The sequence below is a fragment of the Pseudophryne corroboree genome, chromosome 9, assembly GCF_028390025.1.
Source record: "Pseudophryne corroboree isolate aPseCor3 chromosome 9, aPseCor3.hap2, whole genome shotgun sequence".
In the NCBI taxonomy this organism is placed as follows: domain Eukaryota; kingdom Metazoa; phylum Chordata; class Amphibia; order Anura; family Myobatrachidae; genus Pseudophryne; species Pseudophryne corroboree.
Genome location: NC_086452.1, coordinates 418,350,528 through 418,368,280, shown reverse-complemented (window position 1 = coordinate 418,368,280; position 17,753 = coordinate 418,350,528). Strand labels below are relative to the sequence as shown.

Here is a 17,753-nt window from a genome sequence, read left to right as displayed (position 1 = left end):
ACACACACACACACACACACACACACACACCGAGTGTCAGCTGCAGAATATACCTGAGTTTCTGCTTCTCTGTATGGCTGGCTGCTAGACGGGCTGGGCTGCTCCTCTCACATCTGAAGGCTCCTCCAGTACCACATGACTTCCTGTTCCTGCCTAATGTCAGGAAGCAGGCTCAGCGTCGGGAGGTGGCTGCCTAGGTCTGCTGCTATGGTTCCGGTATGAATGGTCGACCATGTTATGGTCGACAGTCATTAGGTCGACCACTATTGGTCGACATTGACATGGTCGACATGGGCGTATGGTCGACACATGAAAATGGTCGACACGTGAAAGGTCGACACATGAAAAGGTCGACATGATGTTTTTTTACTTTTTTTGGTGTAGTTTTTTGCGTAAAGTGACTGGGAACCCCAATTAGTGCACCGCGTTTGCTCGCCATGCTTCGGGCATGGTGCCTTCGCTTCGCTCGGCACAGATTACCGTTCCAATCGTACTCCACGTGGATCGTAAAGTATGGAAAAGTTCCCCAAAAGAAAAAAAAGTTAAAAAACTCATGTCAACCTTTTCATGTGTCGCCCTTTCATGTGTCGACCATGTGTCCATGTCGACCATGTCAATGTCGACCAATAGTGGTCGACCTAATGACTGTCGACCATAACATGGTCGACCATGTGAACGATTCCGCTGCTATAAGGCTGAGCACGGTACAGCATGTGGCTGCAAATTAAAAAATAAAAGTGCCCGGGCTCCAAAAATTACCCTGATGGGAGGGGAGAGAAAGGGAGAGAAAGGGGATAAGGGAGGAGGCGGGCACTGCTGAGACTGCTGTCCTGTGTCTATACTGACAGGGGGGGGGAAGGGGGTGGGAGCGACACTGCTGCCTGTCTGTTATCTAGCTAGACAGGAGGTGCGGGGAGGAGCCGGGAGTAGAGGGAGGGGGGAGGTCCCTGATACGAGATCATCAGATTGAAGAGCTTCTGTTTATGCTGCCGGCGCCTCTGCTGCCTGTCATATAGTGCGACAGGCGCAGACTGCGGCAGCCAGCAGCAAGGGGTAGTAGCAGAGCGCCTCATGAGTCCGGCGCAGGCTTTGCTGAGCGGGTAGCGCCGGCACTGACTGGATGGCACCAGCCTGCCTGCTTCGTGGGACTTGGGGGGGGGGGGGGGAACGGCCCACTCGATAAGTGGATTTCACAAGCTACTGCGGGTAAATCCACCTATCTACCTTCTGCAGCTCCGCCAGCTAGGAAGGCCTACTCAGGACCCAATTTACAGTCCTTTCGGACTGCAAAGTTTTGGCGCAAGGCCAGAGGTCCTTCTATCACCGCCAGAGGTGCTAGAGGTAAAACACGCAAACCAGCGGCTGCTGGCTCTCATGAACAGAGCTCCGAATCTGTCTCTTTTAAGCCTTCCGCATGACGGTGGGCCGCAATGCCTGGGAGACAGGCAGGTGGGAGCCCTGCTAAAATTCTTCAGTCACACCTGGACAAGATATTGCCGGGATCCCTGAGTCATAGACCTTATATCCCAGGGCTACAGGCTGGAGTTCCAGGATCTCCTGCCGCACAGATTCTTCAAATCAGGCTTACCAGTTTCACGAGAACAAAAGTAACCTTACAAGAAGTCATTGAAAAACTGTCATTGTTCCAGTTCCACCTCATCTACAAAACAAAGGATACTATTCCAGCTTGTTTGTATTTCCGAAATCGGACGGTTCGGTAAGACTGATTCTGAATCTCAAGTCATTGGACCCATACTTACGAGTGTTCAAGTTCAAGATGGAGTCTCTGAGAGCGGTGATCTCAGGTCTGGTAGAGGGTGAATTCCTAGCGTCTCTGGATATCAAGGATGCGTACCTTCACATTTGGATCTGGCCGCCTCATCAGGCTTATCTACGGTTTGCACTGCAGAACTGTCACTACCAGTTTCCGGCGCTGCCATTTGGTCTCTCTACGGCACTGAGGGTGTTCACCAAAGTGATGGCAGAGATGATGATGTTACTCCGCAAACAGGGAGTGAACGTAATTCCTTACCTGGATGATCTTCTGATAAAGGCTGCGTCCAGGGAACAGTTGTTGGATTACATTAGTCTCACAACAAGATTACTCCTGGATCATGGGTGGATTCTGAACCTAAAAAATCTCACCTAGAACCAACGCAGAAGCTTAATTTCCTGGGAATGTTACTGGACACCTGAAAAGGCAATGGTAATTCAGTCGATGGTTCGGGCTGTCTTCTTGAAGCCGACCCGAATCTCAGTACATCTATGCATCTGCCTTTTGGGGAAAATGGTGGCTTCTTACGAGGCAATTCAGTACGGAAGGTTTCATGCGAGGCCCTTCCAGCTGGATCTGTTGGACAAGTGGTCCGGATCGCATCTTCACATGCATCAGAGGATTCATCTGTCGCCAAAAGCCAGGCTCTCCCTTCTGTGGTGGCTACAAACTTCTCACCTAGTGAAGGGTCGAAGGTTTGGGATTCAGAAATGGATTCTATTAACCACAGACGCAAGCCTCGGAGGTTGGGGTGCAGTCACCCAGGGGGTGCAGTTTCAAGGAAGGTGGTCAAGTCAGGGAGTCATCCTTCCAATAAACATACTGGAGCTCAGGGCTATCTACAACGCCCTTCTGCAGGACACCTCTCTTCTTCAAAATCAGGCCATTCAAGTTCAGTCAGACAATGTGACGGCAGTGACTTACATAAACTGACAGGGCGGAACGAAAAGCAGAGACGCAATGTCAGAGGTATCAAGAATTCTCCTCTGGGCAGAAAAGCACGCTGTGGCATTGTCTGCGATCTTCATTCCGGGAGTAGAAAACTGGGAAGCAGATTTCCTCAGCAGACACGACCTGCACCCGGGGGAATGGGGCCTCCACCCGGAGGTGTTCCAGTGGCTGACACATCAGTGGGGTTATCCACAAATGAACATGATGGCCTCTCACCTCAATAAGAAACTCAAGCGTTATTGCTCCAGGTCGAGGGACCCACAGGCTGTAGCGGTCGACGCACTGACAACTCCGTGGGTCTACCAGCTGGTGTACTTGTTTCCTACAATTCCTCTGATCCAAAGAGTTCCCAAAAGAATAAAAAGGGAAAGAGTTCAAGCAATCCTCATTGCTCCGGACTGGCCGCGAAGGGCCTAGTATGCAGATCTTCTCGAGATGCTAAACAAAGATCCATGGCCTCTGCCTCTTCACGAGGATCTTCTGCAACAGGGTCCATTAGTTTATCAAGACTTACCACGGCTACGTTTGACGGCATGGAAGTTGAACGGCTGATTCTAGCCAAGAGAGGGATTCCTGACAAGGTCATCCCGACTATGATCCAGGCCAGGAAGGGGGTAACGTCCAAACATTACCACCGTATCTGGAAGAAATAGGTCTCTTGGTGTGAGAACAGACACAATTGGCTTCTCTCCCTGAGGTCCAGACGTTCTTGAAGGGTGTCCTTCATATCCAGCCTCCCTTTGTGCCTCCCACGGCACCTTGGGATCTCAATTTGGTTTTACAATTCCTCCAATCGGACTGGTTTGAACCGTTACAGGAGGTAGACATAAAGTATCTTATGTGGAAGACCGTCACACTGTTGGCCTTGGCTTTGGCAAGGCGTGTTTTGGAGCTGGGGGCGTCACAAGGACGCTCTCTATAACAGTCAATAGAATGCTGTCCATACTGTTTTAGGTCATTATATAGTACAATGTTTCTGTATTACATATAGGCCATTAAACAGTCTGTATTTAGTAACAGTCAGATGGGGCCGATAGCTGTTGTAGATGTAGTGATTGACTGAGATTACCAACACAGTGAAGCCCCAAAGAGTAGATTGGGATCCTCAGGAGGGTGAACCAAAATTCCTGCAGTGGCACAATTCCATAACTGTAACATGGACTATAACAACCAGCAAGAAATGTAAAAGTGTCTTAGCATATTGCAGTTACTTTTTGCTAACTGTTACTACAACAGTAAAGTAAAAGAATTAGGAGTGAGGGTTTGCATCAGACTTGTTAGCCTATGGGGCATACTAAACCAAAAGATGAAAATCCTTGCATTTGTAAATGGTTCTGCAGGTACTTGTGGCCAAACATCTCAATGGGTAAAGAACCAACTTTAAAATTGTTCATTTATTAATGGTTCTAAAGGTTACAAATTAAAATAATTGCACCTTTCATTTCAACATAATCCTTTCCTGCTCGGAAATTTAAGCTTGAAAAATGATGGAAAAGTTGAGCGTGGAATATATTAAAAGATACCTCTAGGAAAATGACCGTTGGTTCCAGTAACACCTGCTTAATAAACAAGGAGTGTTAGTGGAGCTACAGGTCTGTAATACACAGGTCTCCCTTCACTGTGTGCCTGCCTGCTGGAGGGAGCTGGAGGCAATGCCAGGAGATCTGATCAATTCAGTCTTGTTTAGAAGACTTTCCATCTCACAATGAGAACCCAGTCTGAGCGTGAGAGAGAATGCTGGTGTTTAACACTTGTTTCATGCTTCCAATGAGTTTGTGTTCCTGGAAGCAATGTGAAGTAATGTTGCCTATGTCATCCTGCGCTCTCGCAGCATACTGCTTAAAGCTGGACAGACACAAGCTGATGATGCCGCTCGAACAGTCAAGAAAAAAATTTGCCCAATTTGGTGCAGCGCTACACCCCTGGATCTACCCTGTATGATATGTCCTATTGGTGTCCCATGCTACCCTGGAAGCGCAGATTTGGTACATGGAAATCCTTATTATTGAAAAGAGGCAACGGGATGAAAGGGATGTCTCATTAACAAAGTGTTTTTATCCACAGAACTGCCGTTCACTGAATCTTGTTTGCTTTACTCAACATTCTCTGTAAACTGTTATATGTAAAAATCACAGGAGACCAGCAGCTTTTGAGACACTCAAACTAACCATTCTTGCAATTTTCTGTACAGTCACAGTCACTTAGATCATATTTCTTCCTCATTCTGGTGTTTGGACTGAACAACAACTGAACCTCTTGACCATGCTTTTAAACATTGAGTTACTGCAACTTGACTGGTTGATTAGTTATTTGTATAAATGAACAGGTGTACAAGTGTATGTAATAAAGTGGCCACTGAGTGGCATGTAAAGCAGACGCAATTCTGCCCATTTCCATTGATCAGAAATCTATGTGAACATCCGCCTGTAATGTGAAGTGGCGGCATAAATGCAACATTTCACTTGTGAGAGTAGCTGTCATCGCTCTTTGAATTTGCATCGATCCTATCCTTGAAGGATTGCTTTGCAATTGCAAGCTTTACTGAATCCTTCCAGAGGGAGTTATTCAGAGATGAATGCAGATCTCTGCATACGCAGCCAGATCTGCGTTCATCTCCTCACATGCTGGGGGCCGCCCAGCACATGACAAGGCCACCCAGCCTGTGTGAGGCCGCCTCCCGTTGCGGTCACAATTAGATTACGGATGCAACAAAACTATGGTTGACCCCTGGAAGTGCAGCCGGGCCTGATTCCCCAGACACAATGATTACTTTACCAAAGAACTGTACCCAATTCGATGCTTATGTAAATGTGATGTATCTGTGTTAAGTGATGCATAGTGCAAAGGCTTATATGTGAGGACACGTATAATTTTAGAGGGGAGAAGTGTAATAGCCCCATTGTTGTCATTTAAAAAGACCCCCTGTGTTGTTGTTGTTGTTGTTGTTGTTGTTTTTTTAACCCATCTTTTAAATAGAAAACTGTTCCGCACATTCAGGGCATTCCATATAGCCCATAGTAAGATATGGGCTGAACTTCTATTGACCCGGTCAGCCCTGTCAGAAAAACATCTTTTAGGGTGGACAGACGAGGACACCATGGTGTTTGAGTACCTGGTGGTGGATGTGTTGAACTGTTTCCTCGGGGACTATGTAGTGAATCAGGACAGCTCGCAGCTGAAGTTAGGAAAATGGTGAGGCGATGTAGCATTGAAAAATCTAGAAATTAAAGAAAATGCACTGAGTCAATTGGATATGCCGTTTAAAGTAAAAGCAGGCCATATCAGAAAGCTTGATCTTAAATCCCATGGAAGAATCTACATAGCCAGTCAGTGGAAGCTGTTTTGGGTGGAGTCTACCTACTTATAGTGCCTATAGCTAGTATAATAAAATATGATGCAGAAAAAGAGGAAAGCAATTCTTGGAGGCCAGACAGCGGGAATTGCGGCGCATTGAAGACGCTAAACAGAAAGTGGCTGACCAGGAAAAGCCAAAAGAATAAATGCAGGATACTTTTGTAGAGAAACTAGTAACTCAGGTTATCACAAGGGTGACGGCAGACAGATGAACAAAGGAGATGAAGCGGCAAGCAGCCGTAGGAGCAGTGAGGAGTCCCGTGCTGAGATGGTGACGCTACAAGCAGCAATGAGGGTGGAGGACTGCGTCACCCTTGTGCTATAGGGTCCGGCAGCGCCTTCCAGCATTGACCATTGTCCGGAACAAGGACGCAGTGGGGTATGTAAACATTACTGGTGAGAATTACAACTAATACAGCCCGGTTAAAACACCCTCATATTGTCCAAGAGTGGAGAGACATTGTTGTTTAATGAGGCTCATTATTGGGACAGAATAATCTCATTCATAAAAGGACTACCGGTATCTTGTTCCTAACAGTCCACGCCGCATTGTGATTATCATACATAGTATGTGGAATCTACAGTGATTTATATTCAATCAGGACGTTAGGACATCAATAGTGTCTACAGGAATATTAAGATTACTCCTTATACATCTCAATTGGCATTGTGCTATTATTCATTAGTGTCGGCACATAGAATGGTTGAAGTCATTTGATGTGGTTATATTAATATGTCTTATGATGATACTATAGTATCTATATCAATATAATAATAAATTGTTCATTTTTTATTTATGCGCTCCCTTGTATAGTGTATTCTATATTGTTCATTTATATACCTTCGGTGATTTCAGATCACTGAGTGGGAGTCGCCTAGTCTTTTGTGTGGTTATATTTTAATTTAATTTTTCAAAGCGCCTGTATTGAAGTATTCCTAAATAGGGTTATTTCATCTATTGTATATCAGATAAGATGATGATACAGGTTGAGTATCCCATATCCAAATATTCCGAAATACGGAATATTCCGAAATACGGACTTTTTTAAGTGAGAGTGAGATAGTGAAACCTTTGTTTTCTGATGGCTCAATGTACACAAACTTTGTTTAATACACAAAGTTATTAAAAATATTGTATTAAATGACCTTTAGGCTGTGTGTACGAGGTGTATTTGAAACATACATGAATTGTGTGAATGTACACACACTTTGTTTAATGCACAAAGTTACAAAAAATATTGGCTACAATGACCTTCAGGCTGTGTGTATAAGGTGTATATGTAACATAAATGAATTCTGTGCTTAGATTTATGTCCCAACACTATGATATCTCATTATGGTATGCAATTATTCCAAAATACGGAAAAATCCCATATCCAAAATACCTCTGGTCCCAAGCATTTTGGATAAGGGATACTCAACCTGTATCACAAATCCTGAGTGGCCCCTTTCATTTGGAACCTTGCTTCAAAACGTCAGACATCTGATAAAAATTGGATTCCATGCCTACAGTATATGATGAATCTCCCAGATTGTTTTATAAGCTTAAGCTTATACGCCTTGACAATCTGTTTCCCTATTGGAAAGTGAAATCTAAAATGTGCTACCATCGAAGTTACAATGAAGCTTTGGGTGTTTTGAAATATGGAGTTGCTACTCACAACATGATCCCCAAAGGCTATGATTTTGTATTCTGTCCCATTTCAGGAAGGGCAAAACTATGCATGAACCCACGTTCGGATTTTGATTTTTCTTCACCAAAAATAGATCTGGATGTAAATCTTCAAGACATAGCCATTGAATTTAATAAACCACAGTATCACAGTGTCATCGAGCTTCTAGATGTCTAGAAATTTGCCATATAGAAAGTTCCGACCAACTGATTGCGTTCACAATAATGCCAGGAAATGGTGGAATTATGCTATAACCGTGAATTTAACCGTGCTATAACCTTGAAGTTAATATAAAACTACGTGTAAATATGTGGTCGTGAAAACATATTCGGAAGCACAGACAGCAGGTTTAGAGACACAAAGAGTTGTACAAAGTAAAGATAACCTCAAAGAAACAGTCTGACGACGTCCGGATGGCAGAGGTGCATGAAAGACCACTGGACATATTTTGCATCACTCTAGCAAGACAACACACAGAAGTGGAGGCATGCAATGCCGGTCTTAAAATTTTCAGGGAAGGAGCAAAAGATGAGGACAGCAACTCAAAAGCAACTCAAAAGCATGGTTTGGTTGGATGTGAGGCTGGTCTGGAGAGAACACAGAAAAAAATGTAGAGACAAAAGTTATGAAGAATTGATGACACCTGAAGAAAAGGCAAAGCTGTATGCAGCAATTGGATACAGTGACACAGCTGTGGACCCAACCTTGCCAAAAAGATATGAAGCAATTATATTCTGTGTGAAATTGCTAAGTATGTCCATTCAGTTACAAGAAGACAAAGGAAAACTTAAATTAATTAATCTGGCTAGAACTGATTTGAGCACAGTGTTAAAACAGCGACCTGGAGCACAAGCAATTAGATTTGAAGCCCATATTGGCACATTTGAGGTAACAGGCATAAACCAGAGCAAGTCTATTCCTTTCTTATTGTCTTCCCAAAATGTCGTAATGGACAATAACATTTTATTGTTGAGCTTCTTGTTTGAAACAAATCCTCTGGATGAGAGGGCTGACCAAAGTTTTATTGTGGATTCTCAACCTCTTGAAATAATATATGATGCTACAACCATCAACATTTTAGTGGATTTTTTCTGTCCTCCACAAAATTTTCTTCTTGAACAGATCACCTCTGCCACTTTGACCAAATTGGAAGAGTTTAGGGACAAAACATCAACAGGACTAGTCTATGTTATAGAGACACAGAAGGTTCTTGATTTAAAAGTTTTTCTCATGGCTCCATACATCCTTGTTGCCCAAAATGTTTTTTAAGATAAAACTTTGAATTTGCTTATTTTGGATTTAGGTAGTTTGAAGATGACCAGCAAAAGTCACTCCAACCTTCCCCAGCTGAAAGTAGGGCCGAACACCCTTGAAGATATTATGTCAAGAGCCTATGAGAGTTTTGATATACAACTTTGCTGCATGCAGCTACTGTACAGCAGACATTCTGAGAACTGGAAAGAAGCTCATAGACAGAAGCATTCTGCTCAGCATATTCTAGAGCCAATGGATCTAAGGGTGGATTTTAGCTGGGCCAGGGTACTAGTAACCGATGCCAGGATGCCAAAATTTAAACTGTTTGGAGAACTGCCTTTGCTTTCTGTACAGATATCTGATCAGAAGCTCAGAGGTATATTGGAATTAATTGACTCCATACCTAAACCAGAATCTTCTCCTGCGCTATCTGCTTCTCGCCAAAAAGTTCCAATACAAAAGTCTCCTCCACTGAACACATCTCAGCTGGTTGCAAGGCATCCTGATTTAGTGAGTCTCCAGTCAATTATTGAATCTGATTTTGGAGTCAGAATGTGATGAATTCTATGATGCTCCCACCAGTCCAGTTGAAGACATGCCTTTCTTCAAGGTCTCCGCTGGCTCCCTGACCAGATCTAGCAGCATGGAAAGGAAGAAATGAGTGAAACAAGAAACTCTGAAAAATATGACAGAATTTCAGATGAGATTTGAAATACCGGTGGTGATACTGCAGTTATGTAGCCTATCTGAAGATGCTCAGAAAATTGTTCTACAGTTGGAGATTTTGGGGCTGGGCACAGAACGTAATGTACGGACATTTGACATGTCAGCAGAGGCGGATTGGCCATAGGGTTTACAGGGAAGATTCCCGGTGGGCCGACGCACCCGTGGGGCCTGTTTTGTTTGAGGACATGTGGTCCTTTTTATAGACATAATGAATAAGATGCAAAATAATTTGCATATATGAAAATTACTTTGCCACTTAGCCTGTGATTGCAGATGATCTAGTGTATGCTCTGTCTGCCTGCTTGGCTGACATATAAGATTGAGTGAATAGTGATTGGGATACGGTTGGTGTAATAAGCAATAAAATATATCTTTCTAAAGCTTGATATAGTTTCCTAAATTCTGAAGGTGTATCATATAATGTGCTCATAATATTTAATTTTCTTTTTAACTTCCCCCTTGATGCTGGACATGCCCACTATCTGGAAAGTCTTGGGGGGAGGGTGCTGCTGCCATGGCCCATGGCTAGACCTTACACCTCTGGTGCTGCACATGTGGGGCCACTAGTACAAATTTTTCCAGGGCCGCTTTTTGTTCCCAATCCGCCCCTGCATGTCAGCACATGCATATCTTAGAGAGATCTCTTTAAGATGCCCACAGTACACAGGTGATGAAGAGAAGTCCGTGCACCTTCTCACCACACTGGATAATACCACAGATGATCTTCTAACCATGGACTATGTAAAGGCCCATGTAAATGGGCCAGAATTCAAGACTACTTATAAAAATGTTGAACAACTAATAAAGGTGAACTTCTCATCTCTAGATGTACAACTCCACACAGAGGGGGTCATTCCGACCCGTTCGCACGCAGCGGTTTCTCGCTGTGGTGCGAACGGGTGCGGAATGCGCATGCGCAGTGGCCGCATTGCGCATGTGCGACATTGCCTGGCAACAGGGGTCGCCGGGTTACGACGCGTCCAGAGAACAAAGTGGTCGCAGAGCGGACCGCTAAGAAGATTGACAGGAAGAAGGCGGTCCTGGGCGTCTCCACAGCGTTGCCAGCCATTTTCGGGGAGTGGATTGAAAAACGCAGGCGTGTCCAGACCAACGGAGGGCGGATGTCTGACGTCAGAAGCAGCTTCAGCATCGCAGGGAACATCACACAGGGTAAGTATGTCCAGGGCTACTATGAAACTGCTTGAAATTTGTTTAGCTTAGCAGGGCTGCACAAGCGATCGCAGCCCTGCAAAGCTAAAATACACTCCCCCATGGGTGTGGACTATTGATCGCAGCAGCTAAAAGTTACTTGCTGCGATCAACTCGGAATGACCACCAGAGGCTCTTCTGAGTACAATGAGCTTCCTCACTAATCTCCTGCCACAGTCTGAAGACAAGGATCCTGAACCGCTTGTCGAAGATGCAGAGGAAGAGAAGAAGGAGGAGCAAAGAAAGAAAAGAACACTGAAGAATTTAAAACACAACAATGTTGTAAATCAGAGGTCCTCAAACTCAGTCCTCGGGGGCCCACACAGTGCATGTTTTGCAGGTCTCCTCACAGAATCGCAAGTGAAATAATTAGCTCCACCTGTGGACCTTTTAAAATGTGTCAGTGAGTAATTAATACGCCTGTGCACCTGCTGGGTTACCTGCAAAACATGCACTGTGTGGGCCCCCGAGGACCGAGTTTGAGGACCTCTGTTGTAAATCTTCACGTGTGTGCAGAATTGTCCTGCCTTCGTGTTTTTATCCGTGAACAGAAGTACAAAATTTCAGAGATCATTATTGAAGGACTTGATTCTGAAGTGATAATGAGGAAGATGTCAACAGAAGTGCTGACCAAATTAAAAAAACACAGGGGGTCTTTTTAAATGACAACAATGGGGGTATTACAGCTGTGTCTCCCTGCCCAGCCGGCTCCACTGTGCATGTGTGGGATATTGATATTATCGCAAGATCTTCCATGTGCATCACGGAGTCGGCTCCCGCCACAGCCAGGGACAGCTCTGTCCTTGCTGTGGTGCTAGGGTATCGGCACCTCCAGCTGTCGAAATCGATAGCTGCAGGTGTTGGAATGGTCAGTTCATACATTCCCCCCCACATTGGCATGCTATCTTTTAGTTAGCAACACCGATAATGAGGGGCGTATAGTGGAGGGGGTATGGGGGCACATAGTGGGCACACACTGCCACATTAATACATGAGGGTAAGCGGTATTAGTGCACATAATGTTGTGTCATACATTTACCCCACAGCCTATAACATGACAGGAGCTGGTTGGCTGGTACTTTATCTCCGTCCACTTTATTTCTCTCCAAGGCTTAGTAAATAGACCACCTAGTCTAGCAGAGCAGCAACTCTGTAAAAGGCAGCACGTCATGCTGCAAATAAATGGCAATTAGCAATTACAACCAAGCTACTCCATATATACTAATCAGCAGCATACTCAAGAATGCTCATGAGTCAATCATACATAGACACAGGGTCACTATACCTTTTTTAATACATTTACAAATCACCCCCTTTAACGTGCAGTAACCATGGCTGACTTAAACATAAGGCACCTTTTATATCTGTTACTGAGCCAGATCTTGACAAAAAAAAGAAAAGAAAAAGTTTGATGAAATGTTTGTCAAAACCAGGTGTTTGAACACAGGAAAGTGCCAAAATAATTCCACCCTTTGTAACTGAATAAACATCTTGTTAAAATTAGTTCCACAAAGCTGGAGCACATCTGGGCTGTTTCATGTCCAAAGCACTATCTGTACTGCGCACAAAGGCAGACTTGGAACTGTTATTCTCACAGTTGATTTGCTGGACAGGATAAGAACCTGATTAAAGCTGTTTGGTTTTTAACTGAAAGACGTCTCTTTTCACTTTCTTTTGCCTTTGAAGAGCAAATATATCTTATTCATCTTATCAAGTTATACTTTAAAGTTTAAAAGCAATATTATGCATTTTGTAAGCTTCATATAACTATGTCAAACAATGGTTCTCCGGTTAGTGCAAAAGGCTTTGTTAAAAAGATATTGCATTTCATTTATTCTACAATTGTTCCTAGGGGGGCAGTCTTCTCTTACAGAGTTTTTTTTTTTTTAAATTATAATTATAAATAACTTTTTCATTATTACAGTAAATATTAAAGAGTATATTTATTAAGATGATTCCAAAGAGATATTCGATCTTAAAATGTCCCTGGTGGTATATAAATAATAACTGATTTTATGAATTTTCATAGGACATAATGAAACTTGGTTAACACTAAGGGCACTACTTATCAATTTATTTATTTTTACTAAAATAATGTGAACACGGATGTATTAAGGGGCTTTTAGATCAGATTTCATGAAAGACAACTCCAGGTCCTTTAATTCACATATTTTAAGTAAGCAAAGCATATTTGCCATACATACAGGGGATAATTCAGTAAGGATAGCAAATTCTGCTAATCAGCAGCATTTGCTATCCTTATCCTAGCATGCTGCGGCCGCAGGCGTCCCGGCGCCATCTTACCTGTCGCGGCGGTTGTGTGTGATGTCACGCAGCTGCCGGGACCCCGCCCCCAACATGCCCCGTTCGTGCCGCACCGCCCACCGTTTCTCCTCCCTTTCCCCCCCCCCCCGCCCCGCAACCGCCTCTGCCAGACTGACAGGCAGAGGCGATCGCTTTTTCTGCCGCTCCCCCCCGCGCGCAGAAGGTGCTGGCGCATGTGCAGGATGGGCGCTGCGCATGCGCACGCGGGGCCATAGTAAAAATTCCGGTTGGATCGCGATTTGCAATCCAACCTGAATTAGCCCCATAATGGGAAATGCAATCTGATTTAAATATACTAAGGGGAATTGTGAAAAAAAAATCAGGGGTGAGTTGGGAGCCCTGCAATAAAAATGCCATTTGGAGATGGCTTTAAGAAGGGTTCCCCCCTGTTCACCGACTCCTACTCTGCTCAGACAGGCAGAGCAGAGCCGAGAGCTGGCCCCTGTGGTCCGATTTGTGCTCTAAATAGACCAAAAGCTTATCACCATAAAAAAAAAAAACACTTCCCGGTGGACCGGCGATCGGTGACCTCCTCTGATCGGTGGAATAGCTAATGACTACTGTCAGCTGAGATTCAAAAATTTTGCTGCATCTCAGCTGACTGCAGCATCACATAATCCACTGGTCAGTGGAGACCACCACCCAACCCCTGTTGCAAGTTCTTTTTTTACACCAGGGGAAGGGTGCTAGGGCAGCAGCAGGGGGAGTAGGGCAGAGAGAGTGATGGCAGGGGGCAGTGGTGGCAGCAGGCTATCAGCGGTGGTGGGGTGTCAGCAGAGCTGGACAGCAGCAGTGGAGCCAGGGCAAGTACAGCGGAGACAAGGGAGGAGGCAGCCGGGCTGCAGTGATAGGTAGCCGGGGAAGACAGGCAGCAGCAGCAGCGAGGGGGGGAGTGCATGCGCAGACAAATTATCACTGTACTGTATTCTTTATTCTGAACAATACAGTGAGAAGAGTGGGCGAGGGATTCGCAGGGATAAAGCTTTTTTGCGAGCTCTGTCCCTCTGAGTGATTTTTTTTATACATTCAAGTAATATTTCCTAACTTTCGCAATATGAATTGTGGTAAATATGCCTGTAAATAATAATTACATTTGCTAAAATGATTTTCAAGTAATTCCTTTACTTTTCTGCATAAAATAGTCACTGCCATATAATAAAACTAAAAAAGTCACAAAGGCAGCGATGATCAGCTCACCAGCTTGCAGGTCAGTTAGATGTCAAGGAGCACATACTATACATGCAGTGACTTTGTTTCACATACTATACATGCAGTGACTTTGTTTCACATACTATACATGCAGTGACTTTGTTTCACAAATATAAAAAAATGAAGTTAGGAACAGGACAGATATATAATAATAACAATAATAATAATAATACAAAAATATTAAAGAGAGAAAAAATATATAAAAATATGTTTATTTCAATTATTATGCATTTTAATGATAATGGGTTAGCCATTGCAGGACAGCTGTGGTACTTGTACTGATGCTGTCCATTATAAATCGATTTGGATTACAGAATGCCCCGGGTAAAGGTTATGGCTTGGAATAGCCAGCAATAGAGTTCACCTGCAGGGTGAGGGTACTGAGGGGGTGTGGCAATGGGGAGATGTGGCCACACCCCTTATCCTCAAAAGTGAGAAAACACTATGGTGGTTATTCTGAGTTGTTCGCTCGCTGCCGTTTTTCGCAGCGCAGAGATCAAGTGAAAAAGCGTCAATTCTGCGCATGTGCATGGTATGCAGCACGCATGCGCTAAGTACTTTCACACAAAACTTTGTAGTTTTACCCTAGCTCGAGCTACGTTTTTCAGTCGCTCGAGTGATCGTAGTATGATTGACAGGAAGTGGGTGTTTCTGGGCGGTAACTCTGCGTTTTCAGGGAGTGTGCTAAAAAACGCAGGCGTGCCAGGCAAAAATGCAGGAGTGGCTGGAGAAATGGGGGAGTGGCTGGCCGAACGCAGTGCGTGTTTGTGACGTCAAACCAGGAACTAAACAGACTGCATTCATCGCAAGATAGGAGTAGGTCTGGAGCTACTCAGAAACGGCATGAAATTTTTCCTGTGCAATTCTGCTAATCTTTCGTTCGCACTTCTGCTAAGCTAAGATACACTCCCAGAGGGGGGTGGCCTAGCGTTTGCACTGCTGCTAAAAGCAACTAGCGAGCGAACAACTCGGAATGAGGGCCCATGTGCGGTGCACAGATGGGTGGGAGGGGTTAGATTTTAAGAGACAACCTTCTTATTTCTAGAAATATGGATATTTGCAAAATGTTTCTTTCACCTTTACAGGTCACCTATAGATAACTATAGAGCAGTGCTAACAGGTGTCTGATATAACTGAAAAGAAAATGGTGAGACTCTTGCACGGCATTACTGAGGAATCTATTTGGAATAAGCATTAATCAGACACACAATTTTTATCCTTCTATCAGCAAGAAGAGCCATAAAAATCGTCTTAAAACACATTTTGATGAGGTGTTAAAAAAGTCGCCATGAAAAGGTGTGTCTTTCATCATTTATTGTTTTTACACTAGTCTTTATTTTAAGAATAAAAGAAAAGGAAATAGGGAAGATTTGTTTTTTTTTCTTTCAAGACCTGCAAGAGAACAGTTCATCCTTAGGAAAATATTAAAGTTGGAGCACAGCCAACAGAGGAAGGTTTAAGCCTTTATGCCATGCGTTTCTAAAGCACCTTTAGAGGTTTGTAATAGTTGATTCTGAACTTGTTTCTTTGCAGTAAAGTCTCGTGTTTGTATTTTTCCAAGTCAGTTCTCACCAGTTGTGTGTGATAACATTGTAACAGAGATCAAAGTTGAATGCAAAATTAAAAAAATATTTTTGACATTTTGCAGTATCCGTGCTGAATTCCCTAATAGCAAAACAAAAATAAAATCCCTAATTAGCATTCCCTAATAGCAGAACTGTTTCAGGGCATGCTGTGACTTGTAGTTTCACAACAACTGGAGAGCCAGGTATGCCAGGCCTGATATACTGTATAGCACTAATATATTTTACAGCTCTCTACAGTTAGACATTTTAAACAAAAAGGCACGTTACTCCCCAGTAGAGCTTGTTGCTCGTGGGGTAGATAAACGAAAACTAAAAAAGGAAAATTAGAGGTGTTGCCCAGAGCAACCCATCAGATACTAACAAACATTTTCTAGGATGTGCTATATAAATGATAGCTATAATCTGATTGGTTGCTACGTGCAACACTTCCACTTGTTTAGCAAATCTGCCCCACAGCCATGGGGAAAAAATCCATTCAGTGCTGCCCCCGTTCCCGTCTATGATGTCACAATGAGGGGACGGGGCCGCTGGGCAAAAGAAGAGATGGGCTCATGACGGCTCTGCACTGCTTGCTGCCAATACCAGAAAGAAGTTGAGTGTCTAAAGGATCGCTCTGGGACCTAAGTGCAAGAAGCGTCCAAAGGTGCCACGGGATAGTGACAGTTCCAACCCCATTTCTGTGCATCCTGCTCATCCTAGTTACTGCAATTGGGATTGCATTGCTGTTTTGCAGATGCCCCCCTGCCTAGCTGCAAAAGCAGATGCAGGGTGGCCATGTTTTCACTCACAGCTGGCAGCGCGTGACGTCACGCAGTGCGGGTCTTGCACTTGCGCACTATGGCGGGCCCGGAAAGAATGCAAACGCATCTCGGATGCGTTCCAACCTGAATTGGGCCCTAAATCTTGACTAAAACTAAGCAAAAGAAAAAGACTAAAATGTGACTTTAAACCCAACTACAATTTTAAGTAAGCGACTAAGGGGCGTATGCAATTAGCTCAGTTTTTTCGCCTAAGTGAAAAATCAGAGCTTTTTTGCTATTTTAAGGGCGAATGGAGATTCGCCCTATGCAATACTTTTGCCTAGGCGGAAAATGTGACAGGGGTGGAAAACACACGTGGATCAGCGAATCCACTTGTTTTCCGTCAAAAATGCAGATTTTTGGGCATTTTAAGCCAATTCCTTTTCACTTAATAATTTAAGGTGAAAAGGCATTGGCGAAAATACCTTCAAAACTGCCGAAAACAGCCCTAAATGAATACGAGTGGGGCGAATTCATTAGCTCCGAAATGTAATCGGAACTAATTGCATAAGACTAAAACTTAAATGAAAGTCCTTGTCAACATTAACATTGATGTTACAAAATTGCATATGCAGATTGCGCATATACAGTATTTATACAGAACTGTGTGGCTAAAGGTTAAATCAGGGAAATTGCTAAACCATCATTTTTCCTGTTTGAGAAATTTCTCCGCCTTGCCTATAATGGTCCAACATAGATTTCTGAAGCGTCCACTTGGCTACCATTTGTTCCTCCATCATCTATATTACATAAGCAAAAATAATGTAAAAACAGATATTCATTTTGCTTATTTGTTTTATTAAGCAGAATTATTTTTGTCATTATTTTTGTTACCTTAACCCTTCTGAAACGTTAAAAAAAAAAAGAAATCTTGAATTGAAATAACTACAAT

At 43.6% G+C, this 17,753-nt stretch overlaps 1 long non-coding RNA gene and 1 pseudogene across 1 annotated transcript in view; one reads left to right on the top strand and one right to left on the bottom strand.

Moving 5' to 3' along the window:
* The window catches only part of LOC134957097 (uncharacterized), a 53,331-nt gene extending 53,218 nt beyond the window's left edge, over window positions 1-113 (bottom strand). The window contains exon 1 of the long non-coding RNA XR_010186457.1: window positions 54-113. This is a non-coding gene — a long non-coding RNA (uncharacterized LOC134957097). The remainder of the gene's footprint in view (window positions 1-53) is intronic.
* A 5,709-nt stretch (window positions 114-5,822) lies between these two features.
* The window catches only part of LOC134958838 (intermembrane lipid transfer protein VPS13A-like), a 35,251-nt pseudogene continuing 23,320 nt past the window's right edge, over window positions 5,823-17,753 (top strand).